Source organism: Vipera ursinii, assembly GCF_947247035.1.
Source record: "Vipera ursinii genome assembly, chromosome: 1".
In the NCBI taxonomy this organism is placed as follows: Eukaryota; Metazoa; Chordata; class Lepidosauria; order Squamata; family Viperidae; genus Vipera; species Vipera ursinii.
In genome coordinates this window covers 312,855,229-312,868,835 of record NC_139512.1, presented here as the reverse complement: position 1 = coordinate 312,868,835, position 13,607 = coordinate 312,855,229, and the positions used below count along the sequence as shown (strand labels likewise).

At 36.2% G+C, this 13,607-nt stretch overlaps 1 long non-coding RNA gene across 2 annotated transcripts; it reads left to right on the top strand.

The window, feature by feature from the left end:
- The first annotated feature begins 372 nt into the window (after window positions 1-372).
- LOC310639957 lies at window positions 373-12,819 on the top strand. 2 transcript variants are annotated; one of them, XR_014492440.1, is made up of 4 exons: window positions 373-458; window positions 1,238-1,289; window positions 2,705-2,803; window positions 12,466-12,819. It is a non-coding gene; the product is annotated as an uncharacterized lncRNA (long non-coding RNA). The 2 variants fall into 2 exon arrangements; XR_014492441.1 differs by lacking the exon at window positions 373-458 and having other exon boundaries at window positions 808-1,289.
- The last annotated feature ends 788 nt before the right edge of the window (window positions 12,820-13,607 follow it).

Here is a 13,607-nt window from a genome sequence, read left to right as displayed (position 1 = left end):
AGATGAATGCGTGTTTACTAAAAGATCCGGTAATAGGTATGAGATAATTCTTGTTTATGTTGATGACATTGTTTATATCGGTCCAAATAAGCAGATGAGTGAGGTTTTTGCTAAAGCTTTACAAAAGTTTTTCACGTTGAAGTGTTTAGGATGTATTAACACTTATGAATTATGCAGTGTGGTCGCTGCATTGTGTACAGGAGACTCATCTTATAATTTAATAGATTAAAAGGAGAGAGTATGCATTGATCTTGGAAGACAGACAACACGATTTGCTTGTGAAATAATAACAGGAGCAGAAGTGAAAACAGCACATTTTTAAATGTTATCCAAGACTTTGTATATTTTATTATAGGAGCAAAAGCACTTCGGGCTGCAACTGGCACATAAGAGTGGGAAATGATGATTGCTAAAGTCAGTATACATGTCTTCTGTACATTCAAAGGCCTCTCATGAAAGTAATTTGCATCTTTCATCTGTTTATGAGAGATCAGATGTGGGGAAGGGAAAAGTGGCATCATGTCAAATTTATAAATATTAAATCATCCCTGAAGCCAGAATAATTGCACTCAAATCCTACATTTATCCTGGCTTCAATCCTAATAATCATAATCACGGAATACTTTCAGCATCTGTTAAAACAGGTTTAAGCTATAAGATTTCTGACTAATTGCGTGCAATGTTCAATTCAAATATCAGATGGATAAGCACCTTTTTTTAAAAATTTTTACCTTCAACTCCTTGTTCCCCTCATTCCCAAAGGAGAAATCCTCCAAAAGATTGGGGAGACTTCTCAAATCCATGTATTTCATGGCTGAGGTCTGTATGTGGAGAGGATGAAGGAGACTGCAATATAAAGGGACAATTGTCCAAAATCAGGCAGTAGGGTCTTGGACCCCTTGGGTGACTTCTTAATTTTGAGAGTTCCTGTCTCCCACTTTTCATTGCAGCACTTTAGGGTTTGTTTCACAATATTCTAAAGGTAACCTTGACCCTCTAGGAATGTTAATGATATGGAGCTGCAGAAAAGAAGGGAAATGCAAAATCTGCCAAGCCAATTTGCGGAAATTTCTACTACTATTTCCATATTGTTTATATATTATTTATTTATAGGGAGAGCTCAGAGCTCTGCTCAAGTTTCTGGGAAATGCAGGAATTTTACAACATAAAAAGGAGATGTGGAAGTTCCTGGCCAATTCGCTTTCTTTTTTTCTATGCTTTTTCTTTTTTGCTATAGATATCATCATTGCTGCTGAGTTTAATGTATCTTCTGTAGTTGCATCTTATTGGTGAGCTGCCATGGAAGGATTATGTACAGGGGGAAAAGTCCTCATAGGGCTTAACTGCATTTTATAGGAGAAGAAGGATACCTTTCATTTTTTTTGTAAAGTGTTGGTTATTATGGCAAATTCTACTTATGAATACAAGGCCAGGAAAGACATTCTTAAATCCATAATCCTCAACCATCTGGGGAAGGATCTCATAATCCATCTCTTTGACAGAAATTTTCCACATGAATTCTTGGGAAACTATGCATTCACAATGGCTCTGATCCCAGTAAATGAACTGTAACTTCAATATTTATTGTTGCAGTTTAAGTTAGCGTTGGGTGTACACCGTGTCAATTAGCACAATTTTTCTTCATACTATTTTCTTGAATGTGGGGAGATTAGAAGCTATTATTCATTATCAATGGGCACCTGTGGGACCGATTAATTTTTTTTTAGGCAGTTTTAACTAGACCCAGAATTTTATTTAGGTTTGATTAAAATTTTATTCTTAAGTACAGTCACAAGGAAAGTATATGGACGTTGCAAGAAAGAAATATCTTTCTTTAGTATCACATTTCTTTTATAAAGGTGATATTATAATACATTCCATATTATATGCATATTAATTGCATATGTATTTATATATGATAGCATTTATTAGCATGAACTTTTCTTTTTATATGGCATTAGTGGAATCTGGGCTGTACTGAAGTTTATTTTTATTTATTTATTTAATAATATTTATATACCGCCCTTCTCCCGAAGGACTCAGGGCAGTGAACAGGGCAAGAATAAAAATACAAAGTTACAAAAATTAAAAAAGGATTAAATATATGCCCACTAAAAACAGTAAATACAATATTAAAACCCCAATAAAACAACAATAAAAAACCCCACCAATCCCCCATCAGGCCAGGCCGGCTTGTTCGAATAAGAATGTTTTTAGATCGCGGCGAAAGGAGCGAAGATCGGGCGCCATCCGGAGCTCAACCGGTAACTGATTCCATAGCTCCGGGGCACCCACAGAGAAGGATCTCCCCCTGGGGGCCACCAATCGACATTCTCTGATCGGTGACACCCTGAGGAGGCCCTCTCTGTGGGAGCGCACAGGGCGAAGGGAACTTGATGCCGGCAGCAGGTGTTCCCTAAGGTACTCCGGACCCCTGCCATGTAGGGCCTTAAACACCATTACTAGTACCTTGAATCTCACCCAGAAGACAACTGGCAACCAATGCAGCTCACGGAGCAGAGGTGTAACATGGGAGTATCGGGAGACTCCCAACACAACTCTCGCGGCTGCATTCTGTACCAGTTGGAGCCTCCGGGTGGTCCTCAAGGACAGCCCCATGTAGCCCCATATACAGTTGCTACTGTATATGCCAAAATGTTATTCTTACCCTTCAAAACACAAAAATTGGGCATCCTTCTTTTAGGAACATTCATCTGAGATGAGAGTACCATGAGTAGAAATCTGAAAACAAGAAGCAAATTTGGTCAAGTGGTTAAGGCAGCAGACTTGAAACCTGGAGACTGTAAGTTCTAATCCTATTTTAGGCATGAAAGCCAACTGGGTGATCTTGGGTCAATCACTGTCTCTCAGCCCAGCCCACCTCATAGGGTTGTTGTTGTGGAGAAAATAGGAGCATGAAAGAGTATTATGTAGGATTGCTGCATTGAATTCATAAAGACTGATATGCAGGTTCTGAGGTTTTGCTGGTAAAAAATACAGGAATCCAGAAGTTGCCTTCAAGCTTTATGTTTTTATTCAGCTGAACAAAAAGACGGGCTCCTCTAAATGAGAGCAGCCCCGAAATACAAGAAATCCTTGTATTTATTCTTTCTTTTTACATAAGCAAGCTATCCAGCAAAGCTGACAAGCATATGATAAAGATTTCACCCAGTAGGTCTGGCATACTGTAGATGAGAGAGCAGAAGTAACAAACATGTTCCCTTCTGGGTGTTTCCCTATAGATATCATATGTTCTTGGGTGGGTTAGGACATTGGGTATTTTCCTTGCTGGCCTTTCATGACCCTGCATCTAGGACTTGGCAAGAGCCCAAAGATAGTAGGGCCATTGATATTTCCTATACTGTCCCCTAATTCTGGGTCAACAAGACATAATAAAAACCTAATAAATAAAATATTTTTTGTTCAGATCTATTTAATAATATTAGTTGATCGTCCCAATCAGCGGAGAATATAGGCAGTTTACAACAGAAGAATTGAAAGAAGCAGAACAATAATGTGAATCATAATACAGAATGATATAGCCACAATCCCTTAAGTATAAAGGCAATAGGATATGTAATAGGATATGTAAAATTCCAAAAATGTGTCCCAGGTGGGAGGCAGGCCAAATGGGCAATATTTGCGTGTGTAAGCAGAAGAGGAAAACCAGTGAAGTTTCTCATAGATTGTTTCTTTCAAAACATCCATAGCAATCAAGCTTTTTATAGAAAGAATAATACATTGACACTGGTGAACAGCTGTTCCTTATTACCCTAATTAAGTTTTCAGTCTTAATTCAGTCACATATTTCTTTTCTTTTTGCAGTAAGGTTATGGTATACTAACAGATACATTATGAAGAAATGTATGGGATAAAATTTGCTTTATCAGAGAGAAAATGCGGTCAAATCCAAAGCCACAAAGCTGCTTTAGCGGCTGTAGTGGTAGATACTAAGAGCAGTTCTTAGGGAATATGTCTACTGTTTCTATTTAACTGCCTAATGATCTTATGGCTCAAAGTAAAGCTATATACACTGTGTGTATGCTGTGTCTGACAACACATTGATTTATTCTGAGAATCCTGAACATTATGACGACTTTCTGTTTTGTCATAAGACAGAGCCAGAACCAAATGCCAATATGGTAACTTGACTTAAGATAAATGTTGATCTATCTAGCACTGATGAGTTTGCAAGAACTGGCACACATTCTCTAGATTTTCAGACAAAAATCATTCCCAGCCTTACTTGAAATGCTCAGTGGTTAAAACTAGGATCTTTGGCATGCAATGCATGGCTTTAAGACTGAGCTTTGTACATGTAAGGGATTACATTTCTTCCATTGTTAATTATAGGACATACATTTTCTTGTGTAACATTCAAACTCAACAACATTTACAAATTCAGATTATGTATACTAAAATAGCAGGTAGTATCTTTTGTATTACTACTATAATTACAAAAAACTATTCCTACTTTATAGTTCTATCCCAAACAGCCTGAAGCCCACCTCCCATAAGTCTGTGTCTATGTATCTCTACAGGTAGTCCTTGATTTATGACCACAATTACTACCAGAACTTCCATTGCTAATCAAGCAGTTGTTGCAGGAGTGGCACCCAATTTTATGACCTTTTTTGCCATGGTTGTTAAGTGAATCATTGCAGTTGTTAAGCGAATCATGAGATTGTTAAACAAAACCAGCTTCCTCCACTGACTTTGTCAGAAGGTGACTAGAAAGGTCACTAATGGTGATCACATGATCCCAGGATGCTGCACCTTTTCTAAATACAGGCCAGTTACCAATTGCCCAAATTTTGTGGCCATCATTATGAGGAAGCTGTGACAGTTCTAACTGCGAGGACCAAATGTGTAAATCACTTTTTTCAGTGCTGTTGTGACTTTGAACAGTAACTAAACAAATGATTGTAAGTCAAGGACTACCTGTATATGTTTGTATAAAAAGGGTTAAGTAACACATTTCTCTGGGTGGGAATGATAGATGTTCAGATTTATGTATCACCACACCATTGCAGTGATGGAAAACTCTGAGGTTAACTGTGATGTATAAATCTTGTTTGAATCTAAATGAATGTTTCATGCACTTTTTGTGCTCTGTAAGAACAATGAAATGAAATGAAAACAATGAACTGAAAATGTTCCAATTAAAAAAAACCTCTGCCCCAAAATAAATAGAATCAACGCTTTTTAGTTTGTATATAAGGTCTTTGCCAGATTTGAAAGTGTTCAGGTAGAGCTGGACTTTAACACAGCTTGAACTGTAGTGTCAAATAATAAGAGAAGAAGATACTTTTGACATCTTCTAGAGAGCCACAGCTTCTCCATCCTGACCTACTCATCACATTTTCCAAATGCATAAATCCCTTTTCCTTCACAATTTAACGTGCAGGATAGTTGAAGGACGTGGTCACGGCAATCCTGAGTGCAGAGGAAGAACCGGCAGATATGATGGTGATTTCATTCTCTTTCCATCCATTCTCTCCACTCTCACAGAGATTAGAAGTTTATCTATTTTAAACTGCTCACAGATATACATTTTATCAATTAAAGAGCTATTCTAATGGGGAAAGATAAAGGAGTGAGTGGGTGGAAGGAACATGTTGCCAAATTTTTTATTTCACAAATTCTTTCAGGAGACAGAAATGATGAAATCATATATTTTTTTTCTAATTGCAGTTGACTCACTGCTGCTACTGTAAACCTGGAGTTGCTAATCTATTTCCTTGAATGTTTAACCTTCAGAAATATTTGTGGTCAGGCTAATGGTATAAGTATTTATATTTCAGAGATATTATTACTGGAATCAACCCACTTCCTTTTTACAATACAATACTTGCAATTCTGCTGGAGAATTCCTATATATATATATATATATATATATATATATATATATATATATATATGTGCAAATTATTCAAATTGCTAATAAAGAATTTGGGAGGCTAAGATGATCATTTCGAACTCATTTTGTTCTCATCAGTTAGTCATACCCTTTATCTGAGATTCGAACCCGGGCTGATTATATATCAGGCAGTGTTTTAACCTCCTGAGCCACGGGGTTCTTTCTCTCTTATATTAGCTGGAAGGCAAGGCAAATGTATGTTTAAGTATTTGTCAAGGCTTTTTGAATGGACCTTGCTAATTAACTCTTTCATTCCTGTTTTGGCCCGGCTCAGGGCTTATCCACAGGACATAGTCAACTATGACAGCTCATTATTTGTGCAAATTATTCAAATTGCTAATAAAGAATTTGGGAGGCTAAGATGATCATTTCGAACTCATTTTGTTCTCATCAGTTAGTCATACCCTTTATCTGAGATTCGAACCCGGGCTGATTATATATCAGGCAGTGTTTTATCTTTATTAGCAATTTGAATAATTTGCACAAATAATGAGCTGTCATAGTTGACTATGTCCTGTGGATAAGCCCTGAGCCGGGCCAAAACAGGAATGAAAGAGTTAATTAGCAAGGTCCATTCAAAAAGCCTTGACAAATACTTAAACATATATATATATATATATATATATATATATATATATATATTGGAATTGGACTTTTTATTCCTGATTTATTGTATCACTTTGAGTTTGTTCTTTCAGAATCTCAATCCACTTCCTTTTTTCCCCATATATTTTACTGATTTTTTTAAAAAAACATAAATCACTTAATAGTTGGTAAACAGCCTGTTTGCTGGGTTTACATTTATAAAGAAAAATCATTAACAATTGGTTTCTATAATCCACATAGTACATTTAGTTGATTTCCCCTTTTCTCCAAAATGTCTTCTTTGAAACCTTGAAATAATACAGTTCTTATTATTTTGATAAGTAACAGTTACATATATGACTTTTCCCAATATTCCTAGAAATAATGATCACATCAATATAATATTTTTTTTTCTATCTAATCATTTTGGTTGCCTCATCTTATATCCTGTTACAGGCCTTATTTAGATTTGTTTCTCCCATAAAGTTCTAAGTTTTCTTGCTGGTTAAGATTTTCTCAACAGTTAATTACATTTAAAGATTTAAATCCATTTTCCCCATATAAACCATCTGAATATTTTTTCATCTCTTAAAGATTAGGCAAAAACAGTAAAGAAAAGCAAAAGAAAGCAAGAGTAAAGAAACATAAAAAGTAAAATACTACTTGAAATATATATTCCTCCTAAGCTAATATATATTCATTCCCAAAATGTCTTATTCTTTTTAACTATGATTAAAAATTTTATCTAATCTTTAATATTCCATTTAATGTGCCTAGACATCTAATCCTTTAACTCTTATTCAAAACATTTTTTTCTTTTTTATACATTATAATTTCCCTAAATTCAGACACATTATCTAAAACATTTCCTTCATCTAGGCCATTTCAGCAGTATTATATTACTTATATCAAGAAATAAAATAAAAAGGGGGGGGGAAGCATACAGTATTATTTAAGGATTTCATCTCTCTTAGAATGACATATGTATTCAGAATCTTTTCTATTTCTTTAACCATATTCAAAGAAATGTTTCTTTTAAAAATATTCTCTCAGGTAAATACCATCATCTATTTTCTTAACTTTCACTTTGAACTTTTTTCTTTGACCAGTATCTTTCTTGATCAATGTGTTTTGCTGAATCAAAAAGTTTTTCCATATATTCATGACTGTTGCTGTAGGTATAAGAAGTAAATCGAATAAAGTGTCTTTATGTGAGGCTTTTGCCTTTCCATGTTTCTTGAAAATGTTTTCTCTTTCTCCTTCTTTGCTTCTCTTATCACTTCCTTTCTCTATGATGTTTTCAACATCTACATTCCATTTTATCCAAACTGTTTTTTTGTCCTCAGATTTATTTTGTAGTCTTAAGGGATGTTTTTTGTTTTTTCCATTTCTTGTAATTCCCCCCCCCACTAGGATTAAATCATGTTTTCTTGCTTTGTTAAGTTCCGTATTTGAATCTCTATTTTCAATTTTATGTGCACTTATTTGTTTTGTCTGCTTCTTCTCTGTTCTTGTTTCCTGGAAGTTTTTTTTGTTTTGTTGTAAAGTTAACTTAGAGATAGATTGATTTGTATTTTCAAAGTGATTTTGGATTTCGTTGTGATTTGAACTCAGTGTTATTTGAATTAATTGCAGTATACTATATATCTCCTCCTGAGAGGTATTTATGTTTTCTTGGTGTGTTCTGTCTACATGTCTCTGATCCATGATGGCCAAAAGTTGGAGTTTTCCTTCTTATCTGCAAATAGCTTTAGAGTCCCAGTTAAATAGATATTTGTAATCCAAAGAATTCAAAAAAGATTTTTTTTCCTAAAGTGTATAATTCTCTTTGTCTGCAACCCAGATTGTTGTCTTTTTTTGGTCACAGCTGTTCTTTATTATTAAACTTTGAATGTCGCAAACACAAATTAGCTTTTCCCAGGTTTTGGCAAGTTGTCTATGGAAATCATAGCTGTCATAATCTTCATCCACCACTAGGTGTCAGCATCTATTTAGTTTTCAATATGAACAATGGTCTTTAAAATGAGAGCCTTAACCATTCAACAGTCTTAAACTTGTACAAGTTAAATTTTAGCTTTCAAGTTTATAAATTTATTTCACTACCATATATTTTGATCCTCCATAGAAATTTTAATTTGCCGCTTCTGTTAGTATAAGGATGGGGCAGAAGTCCCCCACCTTCACTTTCAGAGCTATTTTGGTTCTTGGGGATCTTTTCCAGGAAATTAAGTGTAGAATAGAAAAGGGAAAATCAGATTCCTCACCCAGTTTCAAGCACACTGTTTACTGTAATGCTGGTTAGTTCTTTTGGACTCTGGTTACAAGTAGCTTGGACTGACTGATGAAATACAGCCTTTCTCCTGTCGGGTTAGAAGCCTTTACCCAAGATGAACTGAACGACCGCCGTCATTCCAGATTCACTGGGGCACCCTACTTTCTTTGCCACCTCTCCGGGGTGGCTTGGACCCATTAGGGTCTCCAGGCAGGACGAAAGTTGGCCCTGGGGATGCAGCGGTCTGCAAGCCCGCAACCAGTCACTTCTGCACAGTACCAGAAGTCTCCCCCTCAATCCACTTCCTATTTACACTACAATACATGAATGATGCCAAGTTTGTGTTGTTGTTTTGTTAAACAAGTTTTATTGATTTTTAATATTTACATGTACATGTATTTGTGAAACAATATGGTGGTTGGGTAATTAAAATAAGAAATAGCCATTTCTAAATAGGTTAGGTTACATCAACAGAGATGCCCTCTCTAATTCCCTTAGTGATTACATAGTCAAAATAAGCAAGTTAGTATATTTCTAGTTATAACCTAGTCAATCAACAAAATTAAAAATATATTTTCACTAATATATATCAATATCCTATTTTTAAATTTTATCTAATTGCAATAGAATATTCTAGAATAGCCTATAGTATATAGAAAAAAGCTTAATTTTGGGTAACCCACAATTCCCTATTTCAATAAAGAATAATTCTTTTGTCTACAAAACTTATATTGTTCATTACAAAACATTTTTATGTTTTACCATTAAAGTCTAATTTTCATCTTAGCAAATCACCAGTTATTAGAAATATATTTTTCCCTTAGCCATTCAACAATTATTAAAATGCTATCTTTTATATATAAAATTCTAGATTCTATACTATAGTTCAAAATAGTTATAGTTAAAATACCATCTTTTGATATGTCATTCCAAATTCTATAATATAGTTCGGAGTTATATTTCCTTTACAAATCTAAAAATTAAATGTAAAATCAGTGATATTTTTAGAGATTCCCCTTAATCCATAAAAAGATATTTTTATAGTCTATCTTTAGGAATCCCAAAAAAGAAACAAATTCATTCTTTTAAATCTAACTTGCCTTCCTTTCGTGCCAATCATATTTCGCTCTTGGTATCTTTAAATTCTCAAATGTATCTTCCTTTCTTCCTAGGCCCCTTATTTGAATCCAGGAACCATATCCAAATGTCAGTTTTGCAAGGAAAATGTCCCCTTTGTAACCATTGTATTTTTGCTTTGGTAGTTCGGTTTTTGGTGGTTGATATAATATAATTGTCATTAAATCAATCAAATCTTTTTGTTCTTCCAATTCTGTCTGGGTTAGGAAGAAAGTAGTAGCTGGTATTATGTTTGACATTTGATTAATTGAATTCTCAATATAGTGTATTTGAAGGCCTTTAGTGTCTTCACTCTTGGTGTTGCTTTCTTCAGGTGCTGTTACTTTTTAGCTTGTAAGTTTTGTAGTTGCTATTAAAGTTTGGACTTTAAGGTTTTCTATAGGTTGCTTTTGTTGTTCTTTGAAATCTACTTTTTTAGTGTTAGTTTCCACTTCTTCTATTTGGTTTTGGGTTATCTTTTCCTCATTTACAGTCAGAGTTTGATTTGGTGGCTTTAAATTGTCAGATTTTTCTTGCAGCTTGGCTTTAATTTGCTCTGTCATTGCCAAGATTGTATCCAGTATTAGTTTATAATCAAGTGGAGGGATATATTCATCCATTTCGTTGTTGTTTACAGTTAAATCTTCCATGGAGGCTGTTTTAATAATAGTCAAATATTTTCCACCTCCTGAAGAGTTGTATTCAGTGCCAGGTGTTCCCACACTTATCTTCAAGAACAGCTCTATTATTCAGTCAGCTCTCACAACAGAAAAAGGAAATTTACTTGCTGCACCAGGCTTCGCCACAAGATGTCATCAACAACATATAACATGCAATGTAAGAGGGTTTTTTCTTTTTTTTCTTTTTCCAAATTAATGTAGAACTTTTATTTATTATTTATTTATTTATTTATTTATTTATTTATTTATTTATTTATTTATTTTTGGGACTTATATGCCGCCCTATCTCCCGAAGGACTCAGGGCGGCTAACAACAATAACATACAATAAATACAGCAGTTAAGATAAAATTAAAATTAAAGGCCTCTGTACAATAAATTAAAATAAAAATAAAAATAAATTAAAAAATAGAGTTAAAAAATTTTGTAGGATTAGTCCAAATTTTTTCTTTAATTCACAGTTTAAAGAGAGAATAGGATAGTGAGTCCCCAGCAACAAATAGAAGCTTTTTAGTAAATACAGCTTTAATTGCTTAAATTCTTTGCTGCATTAATTGGATTTCTTCTTTGAGGCTTTAAGATTTGTTCCCAAAGTAGATATTCTCTGTTTTCTCAAAAAATGGGGAAGGAGATTTTCAAGAAAGTCCCACAGGAAGATGATTAAGAGAATAGGAAAGGTAAAAGCTCACCCAGGTCCTCCAGATTGCTTCTTAGTGCTAGGTAGTACTTTTGGCTTTCGGCAGGGAGCGGCTTAGTGATCGGCAATCTTTATGGCGGTCTCTTCTTCTTCAGGCCAAAGGAGATGATCTCAGATTCCAGCAGAGGGTTGCTGCCCTTTCACAATCGCACGGAAGTCCTCCTCTCGGTAATCGCCCCTCCAGGGCAATTTTTGACCCTTTTCAGGTTCCTCCAAACAAGAAAGAAATGGACTGCAGGAGACAGACTGTCCCTGCATGTCCAGAAGCGCCGTGCACGCAAACCGGAAGCCCAAGTTTGTGTTTTTGTTTGTACGCACGTGCATGTGTGTGTATGTATGTGGGTAGTAGACACACAAACTGTATTTACATTATGAGCTTCTATTACAGCTGCTATTTAAGAAATTTCACCAGATGAAATAAATCTAGATATCTTAAAACTATACAGGCTGGCTGATCTTCTGGCTATGCATTTAGTGTGTTTTCAGGTGAAGTTTCCTATTTAATGAGGAATACTTGTACCAAAGCTTCCACCAGTGTATGTTGTTCTCTAGTGGATTGGGTTGTAAGATGTAAACATGTTTAAAATTATAAAATATCCACGTTGCAATTCATAAGGAATTGATACTGTCTATTAGTAATAACTAGGGTCGCGGTGGCTCAGTGGGTTAGGACGCTGAGTTTGTCGATCAGAAGGTTGGCAGTTTGGCGGGTCGAATCCCGAGTGCCGCGTAACAGAGTGAGCGCCTGTTACTCGTCCCAGCTTCTGCCAACCTAGCAGTTCGAAAGCACATAAAAATGCAAGTAGAAAAATAGGGACCACTACGGTGGGAAGGTAACAGCGTTCCGTGTGCCTTTGGCATCTAGTCATGCCGGCCACATGACCACGGAGACGTCCTCGGACAAGCGCTGGCTCTTCGGCTTTGAAACGGAGATGAGCACCGGCCCCTAGAGTCGGAAACGACTAGCACGCATGTGCGGGGGAACCTTTACCTTTACCTTATTAGTAATAAGGGTGTGCAGGAAGTTCAACCAAGCTCTAGATAATGAGTCAAAATGAGCTGGTTTTAACTAAACTGCTAACTGCAGAATCCCAAATGAACCAGGAAGTGTTCCCAGATACCAGTGGTTTGTACTGCTGCAATATGATAGATATTGTGAACAAGACAGCAGTGCTATTTCCATTTCTTTGTAATAGAGCAAAAAGGTAAGAGGATGAACAGGAGAAGAGTGAAATCAACTTCCTGGGAGGCTGACCTTCAATTCCCATGGAATAATTCCTTCAGCTTTCATTCTGGACCCACCCCTGAAGCCACAGAAGAACAGAGATTGGAATATGGCATTTTGAGAACATGCTGCCTAATATGCATCCATCACCAAACCATCTTTCCTGAGTTGCCACAGCATCCAACAATTCATACGTTTTCCTAGCTTTTCTTCCATCTTCCTGGGTTCACTGGAATCTTCACCGCTAGCTTTATGGGGTTTTCTTTCTAGTTTTGAACACTGCCCAGAATCCACTGGAGTTGGACAGATAATAAATTTAGCATAAACATAATCTGTGTCTAAGCTTTTTTTTTTTTAAAAAAAAACTAGAAAATGTTAGAAGAGCCTAGCCCTCATACCTATGCAGTTATTTGTCCAGATACTTTGTTGTTGTTGTTAGCTGCGAAGTCGTGTCCGACCCATCGCGACCCTATGGACAACATTCCTCCAGGCCTTCCTGTCTTCTACCATCTTCTGTAGTCCATTTAAGCTCACACCTACTGCTTCAGTGACTCCATCCAGCCACCTCATTCTCTGTCGTCCCCTTCTTCTATTGCCCTCGATCTTTCCCAGCATTAGGCTCTTCTCCAGTGAGTCCTTCCTTCTCATTAGGTGGCCAAAGTATTTGAGTTTTAGCTTCAGGATCTGGCCTTCTAAAGAGCAGTCAGGATTGATCTCCTCTAGGACTGACCGGTTTGATCGTCTTGCAGTCCAAGGGACTCGCAGGAGTCTTCTCCAGCACCATAGTTCAAAGGCCTCAATTCTTTGGCGCTCAGCCTTTCTTATGGTCCAACTTTCACTGCCATACATTGCAACTGGGAAGACCATAGCCTTGACTATACGTACTTTTGTTGACAGGGTGATGTATGTGCTTTTTAGTGTGCTGTCTAGATTTGCCATGGCTTTCCTCCCCAGGAGCAAGCATCTTTTAATTTCTTGGCTACAGTCCCCATCTGCAGTGATCTTGGAGCCCAGGAAAATAAAATCTGTCACTACCTCCATTTCTTCCCCATCTATTTGCCAAGAATTGAGAGGGCCAGATGCCATGATCTTGGTTTTCTTAATGTTAAGTTT